Source organism: Canis aureus, chromosome 13 (genome assembly GCF_053574225.1).
Source record: "Canis aureus isolate CA01 chromosome 13, VMU_Caureus_v.1.0, whole genome shotgun sequence".
Classification (NCBI taxonomy): domain Eukaryota; kingdom Metazoa; phylum Chordata; class Mammalia; order Carnivora; family Canidae; genus Canis; species Canis aureus.
Genome location: NC_135623.1, coordinates 61873018 through 61892967, shown reverse-complemented (window position 1 = coordinate 61892967; position 19950 = coordinate 61873018). Strand labels below are relative to the sequence as shown.

Sequence of the window (19950 nt, the reverse complement as noted above, 5' to 3'; positions counted from 1 at the left end):
GTGTCTGCCTTTGGCTCACGTCATGATCCAGGGGTCCTGGGATAGAATTCTGCATTGGGCTCCCCACACGGAGTCTGCTTCTCCCTCTGCCTATGTCTCTGCCCTTCTCTCTGAGTCTTTCATGAATAAATAAATAAAATCTTTAAAATAAATAAATTAAATAAATGACCCCTCTCAAGGCTTCTAATCACACTTAAATAAAATCCACACTCCTTGCCTACACCACCGAGTCTTGGCCCTTCTTACTCTGTGACATTTATGGCCACCACAAAGTCTTACTTCTTGTCTCTCTAACTTGCCAAGACTACTTCTGCCCATTTCCTTTATCTGGATTGTTCTTCCTTCTAATTTTACCATGGCTGGATCCATCTTGTCATTTAGTTTTCAACTTAAATGTCACCCCTCAAAGATTCCCTCAGTCACACACCCAGTCTTAAGTAACTATCCATTCGCAGTCTGGCACATTGCCCATTTTAAGTCTCCAGCACACCATTGATATTCTAGATGTGTTTGTTCACTTAATTTTTGTGTGTATGATTTGATCATTTTTGGTTGTTAGCTAATATAAAGTGAGTTCCATTGGAGTATATAGCCTTGTTTGCTTTTGTCATCACTGTAGCTCTGGTACTCAGAATAGAGATGGGAACAAGTTAATAAATCCGTGATGTTCAAATGCTTCTCTCTAAACCATGTTATATTATTTTTTATGAGAGCTAGACCTGTGACACTTAAGAATATTTGTTAACTTTTTCACTTTCTATTTACATTTATGATAAATTTCTGGTGATTGAGGTAAGCTTGAGTGCTCCTGTTTCTTGCATCTTTAAGTTCCCCAACATCCTGTACTTTCTCTGACCAAGGAGCCTTTGCGGGAACAGATTCCTCTACCCAGCTCACTGTTCCCAAACCCCTTTGATGTGATTGACATCAATGAATGTGTTCTTTATCAACCTAGATGTAATATTTTCCAGAAATCTTTACTGAACTCTCAGAGCTGGGTTAGGTCTTGTAGTTGTGAACTCCCAGAGAGCCACTGTGTGCTCCCACTTTGTAGCACTTGCCACTCCATTATGTAATTCCCTGTCTTGTTTTGTTTTGTCTCCTACCAGCTAGACTAGAATGTAAGCTGTTTATATACTTTGCATTGCAATTTCAGTTTTGTGGCATGACATCCCACTGGAAACAAAACAAAACAAAAGCTCTCCGTGTCTCTAATACTTTCCTGTTAGATTGCTAGAGGTGCTAACAGTAGTAGGTTCCTTTCTGAACACATAGTAAGAGCAATTGGAACCCCATATGAAAAGCTAAAGGACCTTCTGGAAAGGCTAAGGCAATATCAAAATCATCACAATTCCATCCACATTTTTTACACTAGAGGGTACGTTTACCATTATTTAGAGAATGAACAGATCACAAACTATCTATGCTGGATGGATAGTATTGAAGTATATTGTGGAAGGTAGAGCGGGGAACCAATCTCTAAGAAAGCAACAGTGTGAGGAAAGATGTGGAGATTTGAAATTACTGAAGGAATGTGTTACAGCATTATAAACCAGTCTCAAGTCATCCAACCACCCCACTGATAATACAAGCACACAAAACTTCAGAATGATGGTGCCTGGGTGGCTCAGTTGGGTAAGCATCTGACTTTAGCTCAGATCACAATCTCTGGGTCCTGGGATAGAGCCCTGTGTCAGGCTCCCCACTTGGCAGAGAGTCAGGTTCCCCTCAACCTCTCCCTCTGCCTCTCCCCCTGCTCATCCTCTCTGTCTCTGTCTCTCTCTCAAATGAATAAATAAAATTTTAAAAGGATTTAAAATGATGACTTATTTAATGGACAAAATGGATTATTGCTCATTGATCACTGATAAAACCAATAGTAGTAATGCCAAAACTACTATTTTTAGTTGTTTGCACTTCAAATTAGTAGGATTTATGCTTTGTATCACTGATTATTTCCATAGTATGTAAACTGGTTTAGAATTTCTAGGTTTATATCTCATCACCTCTAATTCTCCTGGTCATTGAAGGCTTCTGTGGCCAAACACATGAAGCACTCTTCCCTTCCCCTGACTCTGACCTTTAGTTTAGATCTGATAATGAAATTACTTTTGCATTTTCTTCTAGAGCCACAGGAGACCCTGCCCAGCTCTTGCTTCGCTTGCTCCTATTTTCTCCTTTCCTTGTAGAGGATGTGAAGTCCAAAGTCTGGGCCTTTGCCAACATACTTCCTTGATGTCAAACTGCCCTTCCTCTCCTGCGCTTTAGACTACAGCCTATCCCTGGATAGATTTCCAATTCTTATGTTAATATCAGGTAGTTGGAAATTCTATTTTATCTTGCTAAGTTACCCTGAAGTTGGGCATCATTGAAGAATGGGCTTGGCAGCAAGTCACTGAAAAGCCTCCTCATAGCAGATTAAATAGAAATCATTTTATTTTTTTCCCCAAATAACAGAATCCTAGAGATGGGCAGGGCCTGATTCTGCTTTAGGACTCAGTGTGTCAGAACCAGTATTTCTGGGCCTTTCCATCAGAGTTACATAATGGCCACTTCAGCTCTAAACATATCAAAGGCAGGAAGAAAGACTTTGGTATTTGCAAATAATTATTGCTTTACTTGATTGCCACTTGTTGTCTGTATTACTTTATAGTTTGAAAAGCTCATTACATATAAAATGTCTAAATACAAGTGAGTAGTTGTATATTAAATCAAAGTTTTATTAAATAGCTGCTTGCATATAAATGTATTATTTCTTTAATGTTATAAAATGTGCTCTCATTTACAGGTTAGAGAGCTGTTGTTTTCATTTAGTCTCTGACTCTGGATTTTTCAGCCCAGCAGAAAATTGATCTTAAAATTCTTTGCAAGGGGTAAGAGTATAATTAGCCTAAGGACAATTTGTTCTAATGACAAACTGACATCAGAGAAGATATAAAACCTGAAAGACATCTTAAATTCATGTCCCTTTTGGTTTAAAAAATCTGTCCTGACACATACTCAATATTGGCACACTCACCATTCTTTCCATTAATTTATTTATTGGATTTATGAAGAACTTTCTCCTCTACAAACTCAATTTAATCTCATTCAGCTTTGTGGCTGTCATAGTTCATATTTGTCTATCTAAAGGCATTAAACTTGGTCAAGTTTGAGTCAGTAAGAACATAATTCTCTGTTTTCCCTTCTCATACAAATATCAGTAACTGAAAGATAATGAAGAGTTAATGTACTTCCAAGCTATTTTGAACTCATATTCCATCTTTATATTCTAACTGATTGTTTCAAAGAGCAAAGTCTTCATGTGGATTTGGATTGTGAACTTACAGTATTTAGGCCTCTGATTTGCATTTTCTTCTTCTGTTTTCTATTAAATCTGTTTATAATAGCAAATGCCATTTGTTCCACATTCATGCTAACAAAAATCTGCATGGTAAAATGCCAGATTTACTAATTGGTGGTTTACTTCCTCTCTGCAGTTAAAATATATATATATATATATATATATATATATATATATATATATATTTTATATTCACTGAAGGGAAGGATGGTATTTGATTTGGTGGCCTAAACAGATGAACCTGAGGCAGCCCAATCCTAGCTCTTTACAGGGAATGTGAAGGGACTTCAGAAATTTCCAGCAAATAAAAGAAGGATTTGCTGTACAAGAGAGTCCATGAAAACCCCGAGGCCTGAGTGGGAAAGAGGTGATGCATGGGAACTTAATGATCCGAAGGGAATAGCCAGAACCATGGGCTCTAACAATAGGTGCCACCAAGTCCCTCTCAAGCCAGAAAGGGTTCAAACCTTCAGAAGTGCAGGTTGAGATCACATGTACCACTCTGCAGCAGAGACGAGATAAGCTGCTGTTAAAAATTGTGGGTTTCTGGTTCCTGTAAGAGTGGCTTCTCAGTAAACACATCAGAGTTTATGAAGTGTGGTCTTCTCATTAGTAGAGAAATGGTGATGGTGTTGAGAACATCACAACTGGTCTGTGTCCCTAAGAAACAAAATATTTAGATTCTATTTTTCAAATGAGGCTCTAAACTCTTAGTTATTTGGGGACACTCAATTTCTGGGAGCAAGTGACAGTACTGAGTGAGAGATGGTCCTGCTCTCTCACGTAAATGCCAAGTCAACTGAATTTAGAAAGGTCAGTGCAATGTACAGACACATAACAACCTATAAAGTCATTGTGGTAGCTCTTGCCTATCCCTCTCACACGCAACTTCTCAAACATGCCTACCAAAAATAAGGGTGTGCAGATGAAAATCTGTATTGCTCATTAGAGAGCACTGATTTATATAGATGAAAGTTTACATTGCTTATCATAGGGTGATGATTTATGTTATATATTGTTAAAAGTGTCAATTCCAGGGTCCTTTATCCTAGTCTAGAGAAATATTTTGGAAATGAACACTTAAATATAGAACAGTGAAACACAAATTAAATGACCATGGCTGGTGACAGTTTGCTAATTTGCTTTTCTCTTTGTCTTAGTATTTTTGCTACTTCTCATTAATGCTCAGAGGGTAAAAAAGGAAAAGCACTGTTTGCTCTTAAGGGATTTAAGCAGTAAGATTTAAGAGTTGCTAATCAGAGTGATCACACAATTTTTTACATAAAATCAACTCACTTTGAGAACAAAAGGGAGTGTTATTAAAAATCACACCCTATAAGAGGCTTTGTATGAGTTTCTCTTTGGTAAAATGGGGTGTATTTTTGCCCTTTGATCTTCTGGTTACTTTTATGGAAATAATCAGAACACAAATATGAGTTTCTTATAGAGAGGTGACTCATTGTTTTAAAATTTTACCCAGGGCACTGCATTCTCGGACTTTGTCCAACGTAACGTCTAGATTGAATATGCCAATTGAAATTTTTGTGAGGAAGAATTTGAAATTACTTACAAGCAATTTATAACTAATTATGATTTTAATTACCCAGAGTTCACAAGTCCTCTTTCACTAAATAGAATTATGCTGACAAAGAGGGATGAGGAGAGGGAGGAAAGAAGGAAGAAAAATGGAAAGCAGTAAAGAGTAAGTCATGTAATAAAAGAATCCAAGTACTTTTAAATGATTGGACAAAAAGCATAAAAAATTTGGCTAAATACAAAACCATGTTTTCTCCTGGTGAGGAGAAATCACTGTGATAACTCAGCAGGAATATTCCTTGTCTCTTGGTGGAGGGTAAAATGGTGTCTTTTGCCTTCCAGATGGTGAGAGCCTCCAATTGTTAGACTCTGAACCACGAGAGGGCAGTGGCGTACTGGGTAGAAAACAGTCCTCAACAGAGAATGTTCTCTCCCCCACTCCCTCCCACCCAAGTAAGTCACACACAGTTAAAATAAGGAAGGAAAGATAGAAGACACAGGGAGAATCAGAAAGAAGAAAATGCCTTATAATGCAATGACATTTCATTTAAGATTTGAAGGGAGGGAGAAGATTATTTCAACATATCCTGAAAAGAATTGAAACCGACATTCTCACAGTTTTATAGAATGAATTATAGGGACTGTAAAAATACATTTAAGTTGAGAATTACAAGGGTCTTTTTCCATTTTTTTTGAGCAAAGCCCAATCATACAAAGTGGATTTCTGAAAATCTATCAAACTGTTGAAAAAATACAGTGAAATGGGCTGCAATCGTAGGTTTGCAACCACGTAGCTTCTATATTTTGAACTATTTTCTCTGGTGATTTTGTTACTAATAAAAGTCTGAATATGAGTCCTACAGAGTCGAAACATTTTTAAAAAAATTTTTTGCTTTTCCCCTTGATGAATAGTTCAAAGGCCTAATTATTCTACTCTAAATTAGCAGGTCATCAATAGCAACTGAGTCTCTATTGATTTAAGTGATTTAAATTCACCACATAAAATAAGATGGGATTCTATATTTTAACAAAAATGGTTGATTTCCTTTTTTTTCAAGGTACAAGTCATTTTTGTGACTGAGATGTTCTACTGTATCATCCTTAAGACTCAGAAATTTCTGTTTCTAAATGTATTTTTAGTATCAAGGCATCTGTTTTTTAGTACAGCATATGTTTGAGAGATTTATAAAGATGGCATTTTGTTAGGGTTTAGAAAGGAATCTGGTGAAAAGACTTGCACTGGTAGGGAGAAATTGCAGTTCCCATCTTTAGCATTTAAACTGTTTATATGTTTGCACTTTTTAGGCAACCATTACTTAAAAATTAAGATGCTGCTGGGCACTCTTAAAAAAAAAAGTGTTAATAGATTTTTCAGTCTGTTTCAAATTCAGGAAGAAATCAGAATAGAAAGGAATTTACCTGTATGTATTCCTAGTTTTAAGCGGTATCTGTATTCTTCAAAAGATGTCAGTCAATTGATTTATTTTAAATGGAATCATATTTTTTATTGACTCATATAAACATTTCAGAGATACTTTATATTTATTATTTGTTAGTGATTTGTCCTAAGCTTCTAAAATAGCAACTTTTCTTGAAAAAAAAAATAAGGAAGATTTTATTTCAAGTCTACTGGATAAAACAGGAGTGTTTGACATCCAGTAATTTGCTGAAGTTGTCTCTCTAAAGAATTTGGAATATGTAAACACTTGATATGACAAATTAATTGGAATATGCAAAAGAAATTTAATAGTGCAGTCACATATATATTTAGACAGAATTCCCTCAAACTTACAGCTTCTACAACTTTCAAATGTCAATCTAACATTTTTTTGAAAAATGAAATGAAAATTTTATGAATTTAAAATTCCAGAATCGTAGCTCTTATATGTAGTATTCAGAGCAAAACTGTCAAATATTGAATGAAGTCATTGTAGTATTAAAGCTGAACCAGTTCCATGGAACTGGAGGGTATTATGCTGAGTGAAATAAGTCAATCAGAGAAGGACAAACATTTTATGGTCTCATTCATTTGGGAAATATAAAAAATAGTGAAAGGAAATAAAGGGGAAAGGAGAAAAAATGAGTGGGAAATATCAGAAAGGGAGACAGAACATGAGAGACTCCTAACTCTGGGAAATGAACTAGGGGTGGTAGAAGGGGAGGTGGGCGGGGGTGGGGGTGAATGGGTGACGAGCACTGAGGTGGGCGCTTGACGGGATGAGCACTGGGTGTTATTCTATATGTTGGCAAACTGAACACCAATACAGAATAAATTTATAAAAAAAAATAAAAAAATAAAGCTGAACCAATTATAATTCAGAAGCCTTCTTGCTCCCTTTACATAGGTGGTCTCAAAGATGGAATGTGTGTGTGTGTGTGTGTGTGTGTGTTGGAGGTAGGGTTCCCTGCAAAATTAACTCAAAAGTAAGTAATACTGTATTTATTCATATGGTAAGTCAACAATTAGGTATTTTCCACTACGCTAATATTATTTCTACAAAGAAAAATCATATCAACGATGAGCTATAAATATTGTATTTATACAATTCAAGGAGTTTTAATTATGTTTCTTTGTGCAGAGGGGGTACATGTTTTTGGGAGCAATGTATGTATGCAATACACACACACTAAAAGAAAGAGCAAGTTAATGGAAATAATCACTATATCTATTAAAGTAGGAGTTGTTCTTTATAAATGTTGACTTCTTTGACAGCTTTATAAGGTACTGCTATTACCCTCATTGTACAAATAAGAAAACTGAGGAGCAAAGAGATCAATTAAATTATCCAAGATAACACAGCTAATTGAGCCAGAGTTCAAAACTAGACCCTGCGGCCACAGACCTTATGCTCCTCATCACAATACCACACTGCCTCTTCTTAACATTATTCAAGACCAAAAGGGGTAATACTAGCATGCAGGTCCATGGTCTTGCCTCAAAATGGTAGTGGCGTATTCATTATCAAAATGGCTCTGATTGCTTTAGTATTTGGGTGAACAATTTATATTACCTTCCTTTCATGCCAACCTCCTGCCCACATTCTAACTGGTATTAAATTGAATTAATAATTTGTGTTTGTGATTCTTTTTTATTGAATCTAATTAAAAAATTCTGAGGTTTCTCACATCTATCCATTTTGAGGAGGACCTGCTGTCTGATATTTTAACTAGATAGATTACAAACATACTTTTTATTATAGTTATAAAAATGAAGGAAAGCTTTGTAGCTCGTACTGACTGAAAAATCTTGAAGAAAAATGTCTTTATTTCTGTGCAACCGTTAATCAAAAAGAAAGGTAAAGCTAGACCTCTTTTGATTATTTAAGTCACTGACTTTCTTATGATAACATGATAGTGGACTTTTTCATTGCTTAATTGAATTTTGTGGATCTCAAAGGTCAACATGATGAAATCACTCAAAAACTTCTTTGAGCAATACAAAATATTGTTTGGTATAGTTATTCGGGAGAGTTATGTAAGAGGAAAGTTTGGTATAGTTATTCGTTAGCCTACATTGTTTTAAGGTAAGTCAAATTTGTGCAGTAATTGTCAATTTACTTCAGTTTTATGTTGATTAATTGGAAGAAAAATAGGAATAATGGAAGCAATTGTAGGCCAATAAATAAAGCTGTGGGTAAGATTTGGTTTTTTTCTCCTTCCTTGCCATGAATATTTTACATAAAATTATTTGGAAGGAACTTTTTTCTTATTGATTATTTTTATTTCTCAAAAATCTAGGGTGCTTTTTTTTTGATAGAAAGGTTAGAGAACATACGTGCGTTGCAACCACTGATGGCACTACATTTTATTTTCCACCCCTACTCTCTATTCTGACCTTCTGTATCTAACTTAACATGTGTGTTGATGTCACTTTTTTTCCCTTTTTTTCCTGACAGGTATATTTTCCTGCCTTTGGACATATAGTCAGGGTACAAACAATGATAAGTATAAAACTTACCCCACTCACTGATTTTTTTAATGCTCTATCTTAATGCTTTAATTTAAGCTCTCTCATTGGGGCTTAAAGATTAGGGAAGACATAAGCCTTGAGGTGATGCAAAACATAATTTGTATATTTTCTTTATCTCTTAGAGCCTCTTGATTTCTTAGGCCATGACGGAGTCACAGTTATAAAATCTGATTACTTCCTAAATATTTTAACCATCAAGTCACAGTTATGAAATCTAATTATTTCCTAAAGCATTTTAATCTTTTCAGTGGAAAGAGTAGGAACAGATGAGTCACAAAGTGTCTATTTGGAAAAATAAAATCTTAATTCCCATGTTGTGACTCACCTTCCACTACTAACCTTGGAGATTCAAGATGTGATCCTATGAAAGTTTTTTTTATTGTCACTTAATGCACTTCCATTAAATCTGAGTCCCAGGCAACATGTATCACTAATGCCTTAGTGGTAGTGTGTGGTGTTTGTGTTTGTGAGGTCTGTAGTGACATCTCTCAAACCACATATACCACATTGTGTTCTGTTTAATTGGTTTCTTTTCTAGGTGCTGAGACCACCGTTTTGAGAAAGCTTGATTCAATGAATCCTCTCCAATGGAATCAGCTGCCTCAGGACCTTCTTCATGGAACTGACATTTACCTAAGTAATTGTCTTCTCTTTTCTCATTTCCCCATAATTTAATTATCAGTATTTAAAAGTGACAAGAAAGAACTTGCAAGGGCTGTGATAGCAAATAACTGGAGGACTGAGGCTGGATAAGTAACCCAGGACTCTATGAGGGTTTAGTAACCTCATGATCTGTCCAATGTGTATATTTCTATTTTATTATTATTTGGTTGCAAAGAGCATTCCAGTAAATTAAACATTTTTATGAAAGTAGCAGGATATAAATTAAAGTAGCAGAAACTGCTATCAAACTAGAAATATAGGTATAAATGAGTATGAGGTTTGAAACTATATAAAGAAAGATAATTTGTAAACTTGTTTCTACTTCAGTGTAGATAATTCTGATTATATGACCAGCAGTTGCCTGGCATTAAAATCCAACAAATCCCACATCTAGAGTATTTACTCACAGTAAATCTTCTAGGGTTTCACTGATCTATATAAAAAGAAAGGAATTGAAGTAAACTATGAAATGGAGCAAAGAGAATTTGTGCAAATTCATTCCAAATACCAATGAATATGCCTGGACCAATGCTAAGATTTCAGATGAAGAACATATATTGAATGTGTTTTAGGATCATTAGGCAGAAAAAAAACATTGGATCACTGTTGCTACAGTACAGTGACTTACCAGCCTTCTTCATGCTTAATTAGAAGTTTCTAGAGCACAGAAGTTATCAAATCTCCCACAGAGGCTGAAAAGGAGAGCAAAGAACACAGAGTCAAACTTCTCAATGTTTGACTAAGTCATTAATTTTAACTGCATTGCAATCTGAGGTCTGTTGTAAAGAGAGTGAAGAAGTCAGAGAGAAGCAGTAAAATAGTATGAACTAGTTAGAAAGTAGGATTTCTGTGATACACAGTGAGCTGACTGCAATGAATAGAGTTTAATAAATCTTGGCTGCTTCTGGGGAAAAAGAACACAGAAACATTTTTTGGCAGTGTTATATATGATGAACGATATTGAATAATAAAATAAGTAACTTCCTAGGAATTTAATATGATGCACACTTCAGTTATGTTGGATTGTAAAAAAGAAATAATTTCTAATGATGGAATTAGGGCTCAAAGACCTTATTAATCACCAAGGAAATATAATTATTTATATAGGATAGTATCTTCATTCAAAAAAAAAAAAAAACTCTTTCTCATTTGCTTTACAGAAAGTCTGTAAAAGTAGAGGAAAAAAAAGCATGCCATCAATCCATTTCATATTTATTTACCTTTTGTCCTTCAGTTCTCTGGTCACTACATAATGGCTTTATCTCCTTTTTACCCATGTGTTCAAAGGTCCTACTGATATCTGGAAAATAACTATTTACAAACATGGTTTTTAAAATGGCAATCCTACTAAACTGCATAGTCTAACACATGGTTTAAAACAAAGAAGAAATAATCTCACTATTAATTACATAAAAATGGGTAAAATAATAGCTTAGAATTCCATTCTGATTCAGAGGGAAAACAAAACAAAACAAAACAAAAAAACATTGTCCAATAGAGAGGTCTCATCTGAAGAACTGACTGAGGAAGGAATTGCTGCCAACTTTACTTTTATAGTTATTGACAAGATTCAGTTTCTGGAGGATAGTGAAGCTGAGGGCTTGCATTCCTGATGGCTGTTAGCTGGAGACCACCCTCAGTTCCTCTCCAAGACGGCAACTTATAAGTAACCAATAAGAGAGAGACAGCCTGCTGGGAAGGCAGAAGTCACTATCTTATGTAACTTAATCACAGGCATGATATCCTGCCATCTTTGCCATATTCAATTGGTAGTAGGTCCCACTGACACTCAGTGGAGGATGTCACATGAGGACATAAATACCAGGAGGTAAGAGGTATCATTGAAGACCATACTGGAAGTTATATTCACCAGGTGCCTTTCCTGCATCCACCACTTCTTTGCTTCCTGATTTCTTTACATACTGGATCCTTATGAGAAAATATGAAAAAACAAACCAAAAATTGGCCACATAATTTCTATCAAGAAACAAATAATTCTATTTTGTTTTTTTTAAAAGATGTGTAATACCTCATTCTACAGAAAATATGAGGCAACTGAAGGTACATTCAGTGAAAAACACTACAGAAAATATAAAGCAGAATGGATTATCAGGATGACATAGAAGAAAAATGAAATGCATTTTTATTCAATACATGAGGTTTCATACAGGTGTTATTGCTGCCCTGAGAATTTGGCTTTGGTTATTTAGGAAGTTTTAAAGCAGTAAGAAAAAAATGACTGTTTACATAGTTCTCCATGTCCTTGAATAAAATGTGTATCATTTTTCAAGGGAAACAAAGTCTCTCCTAGTATTTATTCTAAAATAATGTGTTTTTGTTTGGTTTGGTATTTAATAGAATTATGTGAAATAAACCTAGACATCTAAATTTTTTCAGCAAATGGAAATACCAATCCTGATAGGCTATTTTTGGTATTTTTTCCCTGGTGAAACCCAGAGCCTACTTTAAACACACACCTTACTGGGGAGTAATTCCAGAGCGGCCAATATAATAGGGTCCAGTTAAGCAAGTTTCTCATGGCTTGGTTTGAGCCCTGAAGATAATAGTGGCTATGTAGATTCTAACTCTTGTTTAAAAACCTCCAATTCATATTGTTTTTGTTAGCTGGGTTTTATGACATTTCAGTGGTGGTCAACTGGATGTTTTACTCTTTAACTTAGGCATTGTGTGCAGGTCTCCAGCATGACAGTTAAGGGTGAAATCACGTGTTTTAAGAATCACATGAAGGTGGCAAAGTTGATCTTCTTTGAGAAAATAGGAGAAATAAAAGTATACCTTAATTTGTTTTCCCTAATAGGAGATTCCTGGACAAGGCAATGGATACACTAAATCAATCCATAGTGATAACATTTTAGGTATGATGATAACACATGGCCAGGACTGTTATTTTGTGAAGAGATGAGTAATCAGGTGCCTTTCAAGCCTTTTCATGAAGGCTTGTCTCCTCATACATTTTTTTTTTTTTTTTGCTTGAGGACAATTGACAGAATGAACTAATTTCTAATCTATTATATCTGTGGCTGTGGGGGACACAGAGGGAGCAGAAAAAGAAATAAAGCAATATTTGCTTCCTAGACACAAAAATATTGATAGTGACAGTATAGGAGAAAGATTATATAACAGTTAATAGCGAGTTTGCATTTCAAAAGTGAAATAAATTTCAATATAATCAGGAAGTATTTTTGTCTTTGATTTAGATTCTTTTGGTTAATATTTACTCAAGGCAGAGCCATCAAAACTATGTGGTCTTCTAAAAGAATTGTAGATAGAGTAACATTATCTTTCTATTATTTTTTTTTCATTATCTTTTTTATTATTAAGGGGAAAATAAAACTAGTAACTAAATTCTTTTTGGGGGGCGGGATTTTATTTATTTATTCATAAGAGACAGAAAGAGAGGCAGAGACACAACACAGGCAGAGGGAGAAGCGGGCTCCATGCAGGGAGCTCAATGTGGGACTCGATCCCAGAACCTAGAGATCACGCCCTGAGCCAAAGGCAGATGCTCAACCACTGAGCCACCCAGGTGTCCCAGTAACTGAATTTTTAAGGAGGCTGAAATGCATATATAGTATTTTTATATTATTTTAAATTTAAGTAAAAAATGGTTGGACTATGTTAGTTTATTGATTGGTGGAATTCATATATTTCTTTTTGTTTGGAACATATTATCAGCATCATGAATTTTACCAACAAATGTTCGCTGAGTGTCTCCTGTGGGAAGATAACTACAATAGGTCCCCGAATCTATTATTCGTTCAACAAACAGAATTCTAGTTAGACAATCAGGCTATTAGTCTACTTTATGTATCTATGTTAATTTAATATACAAATGTAATCTATGTTAGTAAGTAATAAATGTCAAATGAGTTATGATATAAGTGCTGTGGTATGATGATGATGAGAATGGAGTGGGGGTAAAGTCACTGTGGACGGAAGTGGCCAGAGTCTTATCAGTTCTATGAAAAGCTCTCTAGACACAATTGTGCATCATACATAGGCCATTAAAATCACATGGATAATAGGAAAGGTAGTTAGGAAGAGAACAGAATCCATATGTCCTATTTCTCTACCCGTTCTCTATAACCAAAAGTTCTAGAATATCATTGAGTGAGAGCTTTAGTTATCTGAATGGCATAATATGACGTGGTTTCAAAATGGTCTTCTCATCACTAGGAGCCACTTCTAATACTGAAGTGTCTTTTTGTAAAGAGAAACATATTACTGCTGTACACACAACACATATTCTCTTTTTCTGTGAGTCAAGGCTGGGCAATGTGAAGCTGATAGTGTATCAGGGTGGAAGAAGAGGACCATCATTTATAGCTTAGTTATGTTTTTGCTACACTGCTTAGATTTTGGAATAAATATATATGATTAAAGAAGCCTGCTGAGCAGCATGCTTTTAATGACAGAATGTGAATTGATTTTGTGCCTGCTGTTCAGTCAAATGATAAAGGGGGTCAATATTTCTCAATTTTGAGAAGTTTTTGTATGGCCTGGGAACCTAAATACAAGTCAGAGGGAAACATAAATACACTTACAGGGATAGTCAAGTGGGAATATTTCTAGTTGGTCATAATGAATATCACAAGGGCGGGGTTGATTTTTCAAAAGTAAGGAATAGGAAGACTTTCAGGAAAGCATCCAAATTAGGCTCTTTGCTACCAAATAATTTAAAAACATACCACCTGCTTACTGTGTTCATCGTGTTGGCAAAAAGGTTTCTATCCTCATATTCTTAACTTGATAAAATGAATTTAATATTTGCAACGTACTTTACCATTTTATCTTACTTGATTGCCCCAAGAATCCTCTGAGGATTTTCTTTGATCATCTTTATCAATTTAAAAATGAAATAAAGAAGCCATAAAAGCAAAAGTTCAATGAGTTATTTGCAAATGCATTTCTTCTTCTAGGGAAGTTACAGGTTTCACTTTGTCTCCTTTATTTCTGGGAGGCAATCTGCTTACTTTGGTTATTTCCGGGTGGTTGTGCTGGTTAGAAATTATTGTTTGCTGAGTTTTCCCCCAAGGTACACTTTTCTTTCCCACCCAACTTTTGGCTCATTAGGGCGCATCAGGTTGATTCTCCTTGACTGAAAGCTGTTAATGAGCAAGACTTCGTTAGCTCATTTAGTGTCCAGTGAAATGTTTGCTTGGGACATAAGTAGCCACTGTCAGCCCACTGTCAGAACAAGAGAGAATGAAATGTTCCAGCTGTTTACCCACTGCCATTCTGGACCCAACAGGAAGAATAAAAATAAATGTTCTCATTTTAAATTGCCTCAGGAAAAGCCCAGAGTATTATTAACCTGGTATATTTTCACACAGTCACTATTATTAAAACCTCAGGTCCCTGCAAAACAGGATTCAGGAGCTCGTGTTAGTTTCTCATAGAAATAGTTCCAAAGTATAAAACTTCAAGATGGGCTCAGTATTCTTTAAGAAATCGAACCCTGCTATTGATGTCATACAGAGATGAAAACTACTGACCTATGAGAAAATAGCCAAATAACTTAAAATGTAAAACCTGGTGAATCAAAATTAAGAGAAAGATATATTTTATTCAATTACATAGGCAGTGTGAGTCTCCTTACCTTGTAGATAAAGAGAGAAATGATGCATATTTGCAATTATTATAAAAAGGTATGTGTGATGGGATGCCTGGGGGGCTCTGTGGTTGAGCGTCTGCCTTCGGCTCAGGTCGTATTCCTGGGGACCTGGGATCGAGTCCCGCATCGGGTTCCCTGCAGGGCACCTGCTTCTCCCTCTGCCTGTGTCTCTGACTCTCTGTGTGTGTCTCTCATAAATAAATAAACAAAATCTTACAAAAAAAAAAAGATCTATATGATGGCAATGGGAGGAAAACAAGGAAACAGAAGACGGAGGCATGTCATGGTGAACTATTTTGAATGCTCACTAAATAATTCAACAGATTCACGAAATTGTGGGTAACATGTGTGACTTTAAGGAGAATATTTCATGTGAAGAAAAATATCCAATAAACAGCAAATCGTACCATCTTTCTAACAAATCTCACCCTTCCTGATCCCAATTGTTTTATTAGTGCAGATGAAACTATATACTTGATTTAGGAATGCTGAATATTTTTTCTATTGTGTCTTTTCTGTGTGGGGGGAGGATTTCCCCCTCCATCCCAATATATGTTCCATTTTTGGGTGGGTTAAACTCTTCCACATTGCCAATGAATTTTTGAGATTGTCATGGATATAATTTTCAGTCATTCAAGAAAATACTTATTTGCTTAATCATGGTCAGAACCCATTTTGCTTTTACATCAGATCCCATGTTGTTTGACTGCCCTTACTGGATCCATGGAGCTTCTTTTTCCTAGCAGGCTTTCTTTGGATATACTTAGGAAGGAGAATTTAATATTTTTAAATTCAAATGGCAGGTTCTGATGCTTAGCTCATGTTATGACCAGATAGTAATGGGGGAAAACAGCCACTCTAGCTCTTGTTCCCATAGCAGAAGGTAAACGGGAAAGGAAGATGCATACACAGTTCCACCTTATTTCTGCCTAAGATGGTAGTAAATATTCACGTTATTTGTTGCTGAATATGGACATCATGTTCAAGTCATCGGTGAGATTTAATTAAATGCTACTGTAAACTAATGAAAAGGATTAATCCAGATTTAGAGCTGAATGGTTAGAAAGTACATACTCTATCAAAGAAAGAATGTTTTCCCTAAAACTTCAAAATTGCATTGAAAATCAGTGGTAAAATTATGGTACATTCCAGGAAGAGAGAGAAGCTGGTGAATGATTTCTGATAATTATACCAAAGGTGATAGACTTTGGCGCTCAATTTAAAAATAACCAAGTTAGTTGCTCAGCAGAAGTTGTGTGCTCTTTAACCCTTAATTTTGACAATGCATCCGTGAGTGACTTCCAAGGTTCTAGCCCTCAGAGCTTCCACACCTGAAATTCCCCTTTTCATGCTTGCCTCGATGCTCTGGAAGGGTAGTGATTGCCAGTGGGAAAGATCTGGCAGGTAGAATAATGGAATGTGGTTTCAAGACTTGTTATAAGCTGCCAAATCTGTGCCCTGAGTGAAGGCCAAGTTTTCCATAGATGAAAGGAAATTCAGTATTGGCTCTTGGCCTACTTCCCCTCAGGCAAAAATTGCCAATTGAGCTGTTTTGGTTTAAAACGGATGTCAGACTAATTTTATCTTTCTTCTTCTCCTTCTCCTTCTTCTTCCTTTTTTTTTTTTTTTTTTTTTTTTTTTTTTTTAGTTGTGCTACTTCTTTGTCCAGCTCAGCAATCTCATGTTCCTATTTCTGCATAAGACTGCAGTTTAGGCTGAGGAAATGATGGTCTTACCAAAAGGAGAAAACATTCACTTGAAAATATGGGAAAAGTCATTCTAATCTAGCTGTTCTCCAATATCTTTTGTTTACTCCCAAAGAAATAAAAATTTTAGGAGTGCCTGGATGGCTCAGTTGGTTAAGTGTCTGCCTTTGGCTCAGGTCATGATCCCAGGGTCCTGGGATCAAGCCCTACGTGGGTCTCCTTGCTCAGTGGGGAGCATGCTTCTCCTTCTTTTCCCCACTCGTGTTCTCTCTCACTATCTCTCTCTCTCTCTCTCTCTCTCTCAAATAAGAAAATCTTCAAAAAAACTTAGCAGAAAATTTGGCTTTCAAGAATAAAGACTACACTTTCCAACCTGTCTCACTACTTAGGCAAGTCTCGATGACTGGGTTCTGGCCACTGGAGTTATAGTGGAAGTGAGCTGAGGTAGCTTCTAGGAGCATCCCCTCAGAAACACCTGGAGGACACTTTTTCCTTCTTGTCTTCTCTTTTTTCAATTCTGTAATTTGGAAAGTGAGGTTTTTTGGGTAAGCTGCCCCAAAATATGCCACTTTGGCACATGTGGATTATTTTAAGCTGCAGACATTTGGGGTCAGGAATTGCTTTTTATCTCCCCCTTAACTGCCTAAAATAATTTTGATTGGGGGTCTATGCCAGGAAGAGATAGATCTATTATCAAAGATAATTTTTTTTAAAGATTTTGTTTATTTATCTATTTCCATATTTTCTTTTATTTAAGTTTAATTTGCCAACATATAAATTATTTAAGGAGAGGGAGGAGCAGAGGGGGAGGGAAAAGGAGGGGGAAAGAATCTCAAGCAGATGCCACACTAAACACAGGGCCGGAGGTGGGGTTTCATCTCACCACTCTAAGATCATGACCTGAGCTGAAACCAAGAGTCAGATGCTTAAACACTGAACCACACAGGTGCCCCCAAAGATAACTTTTTATATCAAAAAGACTTATCTGCATGGCATGGCAAACACTTATGTAGCAGGCATTTGTTCTTATCTTCCTGTGAATTGTCTTCCTCCTCTTTGAAGCCACAGACCCCTACCCCAGTTTTCTTCAGCTCGGAATAACGTATAAGCCTCAATTGCCTAAGTGCCTGGGAGTCTCATGTCTTTGTGGGACTCTCATACATATGTAAGTAAATTTCTCTTTTTTCCTGTAAATATGTATTATGTCAATTTAATTATTAGATCAGCCAAAGCACTAGAAGGGAAGAAGGGAAAAGTTTTCTATCCAACAGGAGATGGATATAATGACTGAAGCTGTATCTTGGACTATAACTATGAAGGCCACACTTAGAAAGGAGCAAAGAGAAAGTTTTAAGGAGTCTGAATGTCTGAGGTCTTCATGGAACTTTGTTGGCTTTCACGACTATGAAGGGCTTTGTAGATGGCCTTGACCATCCTGAAATTGTGAAAATCCAGACTTACACATAAAGGGAAATCAAATTTCTGACTTGTTAAAGTGATTGTATTTTGAACTTTCTGTTATTCACAACTGAAACTAATCTTAATAATTTAAAATGTTTTGTTTTGTTGAAAAAATGTTTTGTTGAAAAAGTTTTGTTTTAAAGTAACCAATACTCTAAAATTTTAAGACAGTTTTGTTTTTTACTTGTGTGCTCCAACTGGGCAGGTGTGATTAAACTAGGGATGTCATAGATACACATAGTCTTTTTAAAATTAGTTTGGAATCCTACTCTAAAGACACTATGGAACTTTAAGGAATGTTCTTGAAATGCATGTATTTTCAAAGGCAGATTTTTAAAATATGACATAAATCTAGCTTCTGTGTAGTAGTTTAATGCAATCCTACAATGTCTGACAATGGTCTCAATGAAATCATTAGCAATAAGAAATTAAATAATACTATTTAATTTAACTAAACATTTTTACTGAAGATAGGGATTTTTATTTGGAACCCAAAAAACTCTGATATGGATAGCAACATTTATACTAGTAGTAGCCAAATAAAAGTTGTAAACAGCTTGCATGAAATACAAACTGGGAAAAAATATTTTAGTATGTTGATCTCACTAATTTAATTTTAATCGATAAGCATCAGTTTCAGTGAACACGGGTATATGAACAGAATATTTGTGTCCTCCTAAAATTCATATGTTGAAGTTCTAATCCCCAGTATGATGGTATTTTGAGATAGATCCTTTGAGGGATATTTAGAGTTAAGAGTAGGTCCATGTGATGAGATTGGTGGCCTTATAAGAACAGGAAGAGAGATCTCTATGTTTTCACACACACACACACACACACACACAGAGAGAGGAAAGGCCATGTGAGGATATAGCAAGAAAGTGAACATCAGCAAACCAGAGGAGACATCTCACCAGAAGCCGACCTTGGGGCACGCTGGCGTCCTGATGTCTGACTTCCATCCTCTAAAACTGTGAGAAAATAAATGTCTATTGCTTAAGGCATTCAGTTTATGGGGTTTTGTTATGGCAGCCTGAGCTGACTGAGACTGTGGGTTATTATCAGATATCCCACATAAGCCATTATACATTAATGTAAGTGATGAGTCATTTCAGTGGGACACTTATCTTTGGTCTGCCATTACTTGTTGGCACATTGTGGTCTACACCACTTGCTATTTCTCTTTCCACAGTCAGGGGTTTTATGGGCAATAATTGGGTTATATGCAGTACCATTATTGTCAAATACTCTTGTTTTAGATGACCTCAGGCATTGACTTTTCTATGATATCTGAATTACTGTGTACTGTAATGCATTTCTCTAAAAATTCTTCTAAGTTCTTTCCCATAGGCTTAGGCATGTCTACCTTAGCCACCCAAGGTGACTGTAATTTTTCAGCCAGTCTCTCCAACCTCTCCAATATATGTCTACTGTGGTCTCCTTCCTCCCTCCAACTTGTCCCTTAACTTTGGAGTACCCTCTAAAAATTAAATATAAAAATGTAGTTCCCATCTCCTTCAAAATATTCTTTATTTAAAAACTCTGTAAAAATGCAATGAGAATGCTTTATATTTTTAATAAGCTTTTATGGCTGTGATCTAAAAACGCCAATTAAATGTCAACCAAGAAAGAAGGG

At 35.9% G+C, this 19950-nt stretch overlaps 1 long non-coding RNA gene across 1 annotated transcript in view; it reads right to left on the bottom strand.

Moving 5' to 3' along the window:
- Positions 1-19364, bottom strand: part of LOC144281684 (uncharacterized) — a 49086-nt gene extending 29722 nt beyond the window's left edge. Inside the window, exons 1-3 of the long non-coding RNA XR_013350109.1 lie at positions 19229-19364; positions 10141-10204; positions 3811-4003 (exon numbers count right to left, since the gene is read on the bottom strand). This is a non-coding gene — a long non-coding RNA (uncharacterized LOC144281684). The remainder of the gene's footprint in view (positions 1-3810; positions 4004-10140; positions 10205-19228) is intronic.
- Positions 19365-19950: the final 586 nt, after the last annotated feature.